General features: G+C 40.7%; 1 non-coding gene across 1 annotated transcript; it reads right to left on the bottom strand.

Annotated features, from left to right (window-relative positions):
• Window positions 1-3288: 3288 nt before the first annotated feature.
• LOC132188874 (small nucleolar RNA R71) lies at window positions 3289-3395 on the bottom strand. Its single transcript, XR_009440934.2, has one exon. It is a non-coding gene; the product is annotated as a small nucleolar RNA R71 (small nucleolar RNA).
• Between the last annotated feature and the right edge of the window lie 877 nt (window positions 3396-4272).

Raw genomic sequence — 4272 nt, 5'->3', positions numbered from 1 at the left:
CGAAATTTATTTTAAGCAAAATTTAACAATCCTCGTGGGAATGATCTCGTACTTGCACCATATACTACAATATTGATCTTGTGCACTTACGAGTAAGACGTACAATTATTTACCTATTAATTTAGGTAGATACTTGCACAACAAGGCTCACTAGGGGCTACAAAGTTTGGCCCCTTTCTCAACACTTTCACCTAGGTCATGGGTGAATCAAAGAAGAACTTTCCCTCCAAGCTGAAGGTTCGTACCATGAAGAATTTTGAGACTACTCTCGGAATCAGATCTACGAGGTCGTTAGAAGTTTAGGCCGATTGCTGCTATACCTATTTCTGAGGTTCCCAAGGAGCCCCTGACTCCTTCGGTTTCTAGCTCAGACGAGGAGTCTCTAGGCCACGTGGAGTGCCTCCTTAAGGAAGTCGTTGCTCATATACCCAGATTCTCGAAAGCCTTGGCGGAGGAGCCTGTTGTCATCGAGATAGATGAGAGCGATGGCATGGCCATGCTAATTCCAGAAAAAACCAAGTCTAGGAGTCCCTCAGTGGCTCGTAAGGTTAACAATGCCGAGCTTAATCCTAAGCCCATGGACACCAAGCCTGTCAAAGAGTCTACCGAGGGTACCGAAAAGTTGCCTAGTCAACCTGAGGTGGGGTCTTGTTCTGAGGAGTTGCCTCATGAAACCGAGGTTACTCCTAAGGCTAAGACCCAAGCTAAAGAGGTGCCTCGCTAGACCGAGGATCATGCCAATATCCCTTCCACAAGTAACACTCTCGACGCTTCGCAACGTGCTGGTTCGTCGAGGAATCCTAACACGATCAACTGGACAATTGGGATGCCCCTCTCTCATTTGGGTGAGGGATTGCTAGGGAATCCCTTCAGCACCTTGGTGGGTTTGATTCCCCTGGAATGCCTGAGGGGTGCTGGCAGAAGGCCCCTTAAGGAAGTGATGGAGCAGATGATTTTCTACCAAATTATCGTAAGTGCTTCTTTCTCCTTTCCTCGGTTTCTGTTTTCTCATAACTTGGCTCACTATGCTCCTATGTTGCAAAGTGTCATGACGTCAATATGCCTCTATTGCGACTTCAAGAATTACCTTCAAAGCACAGCTTCAGAGATTGAGGATCTGCAAAAGAGGTTAGAGGAGTCCGAGGCTGAGAATGTTCGGCTAAAGGGGCTTTTGGCTCAACAAGACAATGACCTCCTTCTCGCGGGTCAGCAGCAGTCTTTGTTGGAAGCCGAATCCACCCTAGCTATCAAGGCCAACACCGAAGCTAACTCTCGAATTCTAGGCTTGGAGGCTGAACTGAAGACCTAATAAGTGCTAAAATATATGTATTTTAGCCTCTTAATTGATATTTGTTAATTCCTTAGTTTTGTTAGTTTGTGCAATTTTATTTCCTTTTTGTATTTTCTTTGTTTTATAGGTTTTTGGAAGAAAATAAAGCACTTCTAGAAACTTTGAGCATAAAAGACAAAATTGGGAAAAGCTACAGGTTCTGACATTGCGATCGATTGCACTAGGCCAGCGATCGAGCACCCAACGCCAAGGTGTGAGTGCAAGGCGTGTGCTCATGTGCAGAAGAAGAAACTCGAGCACAATGCGCTCGATCACATCACATAGACGATCGATCGCAGGTGTGCAATCGAGCGCACTCATGCGCTGGAAGAAATATAGATACGGATAGGACTTCCTTTTCCTTCCAAATTAGGGTTTTCCAAGTCCTAGTTGTAATAGGACTAAACCCTAAGATTTTTCTAGGTTTACTAGGGTTTCTATGATTTTTCTAAGCTTATAAATAGACCTCTAAGGCTCACAATTCCATACACAACTTTGGAGAGGAGAATTTGGAGGCTGCTTCTGAGAGTGGTTTTTGGTTCTTTCTTTTCCCTATATTTTAATTATGTGTAACTAATTACTTTAGTAGGGCTAAATTGAAGCCCTAATTATATTTATTTAATATTTCAATATTTACACATTTGTGATAATCATATTATGAAGCTTAACTTGATTAATTCCTATTTTATAGAATTTCTCATATGAATGTGTGTAATCAGCATATGCATGTGGTATGGATTAGTTATTTAAGTCAATTTGGATGATCGAGTTCTGGGCTTAATAGAGGAACAAAAGAATCTCCTCACGGGCTCTTGTGTTAATCAACATGGAAAATTGGGAGTTGACACCCATGCCCTCGATTCCATGTGTTTGTCGATTTCCAAAGATTTATGCTTCCTTAAAAAACAACTTAGTAGACACCCATACTAAATCCTTTAAGAAAGAAAAGAATTAGAGTAGACACCCATGCCTAATTCATTATTTAGGGAGATCAATAGCTTAAGGAGTAGACACCCATATCCTTAGGTTGGCAAACTTTAGGTATTCATAATATGATTGGAACATTGGTATATTGTTATATTATTTGAGCATGATTAGTGGTGGATATCTAAGCCCTACCATTTCATTTATCTTTATTTCTTTTTCAAAATATCAATTTAGTGACAATCTTGATATTTTAATCAATTCTAAGCAAAATCAACAATCCTCGTGGTAACGATCGCGTACTTGTTGCACTATACTATCATTCGATCTTGTGCACTTGCGAATAAAATGTACTAATTATTATCTATTAATTTAGGTAGTATTTGACACAACAAGTTTTTGGCGCCATTGCCGAGGATTGTTTCATTTTGTTTTGAATTATTTTCCTTAGTTAATTTAATTTTTGCTTTAATCTCTAGTTTTACAGTTTCTATTCTGTTCTCCAGAGGTGCGCTCGAGCGCCCATTCCAGTGCGATCTAGCGCTCTTCACGGTGTGATCGATTGCACATCTAGACAGCATCACTGAAACTATGTTAATTACGGATCTGATTTATTTTTTTTATTTAACTTTCTTTTTGTTTTAATCATATTGAGAGACAATACACCTCCGGTACGAAGACCTATGAAAAGTTCATTCAATCCCGAGATCCTCAATCGGCCATCATGCATTAATTTCCAACCCATTGTGCAGAGCAATTACAATTTATCTCTGTAGCTGCTCAATATGGGTCGACACTATAAAGGCACACCTACAGAGAACCCATATTGGCATATTCGAGAATTCTTTGATCTCTGCAGGACTCAGAATGTTCAGGGTTTAACTCCAAAAGAAATCAGGTTAATCCTCTTTCCTTTTTCTTTAAAAGATAATGCTGAGATATGGTACAATTCTTTGTCCGCAGGTTCTATTCATACTTGGGATGAGATGGCCACAATGTTCTTAAAGAAGTTTTTCCCATCCTAAAAGACAAGGCAATTGAGAAGGGAAATTCTGACTTTCCAACAAAAAGATAGAGACCTTTTTTTTGAGGCATAGGAGCACTTCAATGAACTTCTTCTCAGATGCCCTCATCATAATTTATCTCAAGACAATCAGGTACTGGCATTCTATAAGGGTTTAAATGATCCTGACAAGAGTCTTGTAGATTTAGCTTGTGGTGGCATGTTGATGGAGAAAAGCAGGGAGGAAGCCATAGAACTCTTTGAGACCTTAAGTGAGAACTCCCAACAATTCCCATCTAAAGGGAGACAAGGACTCAAAGGAAAAGGCATACATGAAGAAAGCACCAGTGCTAGAATTCAGGCTCAAATGGCTGCCATGGAGAAAAAGCTGGACATGCTCATGAAAGCTATGATTAATCATAGCAGTGCTCCTGTTCAACAAGTTACACAAGTTGAGGTATGTGCCATATGTTCCCATCTTGACCGCACCACTAAGCTTGTCCCATGTTTTCAATTGCAGATCAGGAGTCATCTCTCATCAATTTGTCCCAACATTATCATGAAGAGGAGTCATCTTCCGTCAATTGGCCTCAACAATACCAAGAAGAAGAGTGTCAAAGTCAGTTTGTTGCCAATCCTATTGGACAATACATGGGGGAAGAATGCACTTACTATCATGAGCAAACAACCACCACACTTGGGAATGAAGAAACTGCTGAGGAGATTTTTTGTGAGCCAAGTTTTGGGGATCCGTTGGGATAGCGTTTTGATCAAATTGGATGTGACTTGGATCTTGACAAGTTCCTCAAGCAAGCTGAAATGTTTAGTGAACCAATTCTGGAGGATCCATTGGAAGAGCGCTTTGCTCAATTTGAAGTTGATCTAGACCTTGACATGATACGTGAGCAAGCTGAGGCCTTATTGGATTCCACTCCTGAGAACAACAAGGTGGAAGAAGAAGAGGAGCAAACTGAGGTTCTAGAGTAACCACACATGGAAAAGGAAGAGAGCACTG

The sequence above is a fragment of the Corylus avellana genome, chromosome 6, assembly GCF_965113065.1.
Source record: "Corylus avellana chromosome 6, dhCorAvel1.hap1.2, whole genome shotgun sequence".
NCBI lineage: Eukaryota > Viridiplantae > Streptophyta > Magnoliopsida > Fagales > Betulaceae > Corylus > Corylus avellana.
Note: the sequence above shows the minus strand (reverse complement) of the source record. Positions and strands in the feature narration are given on the sequence as shown.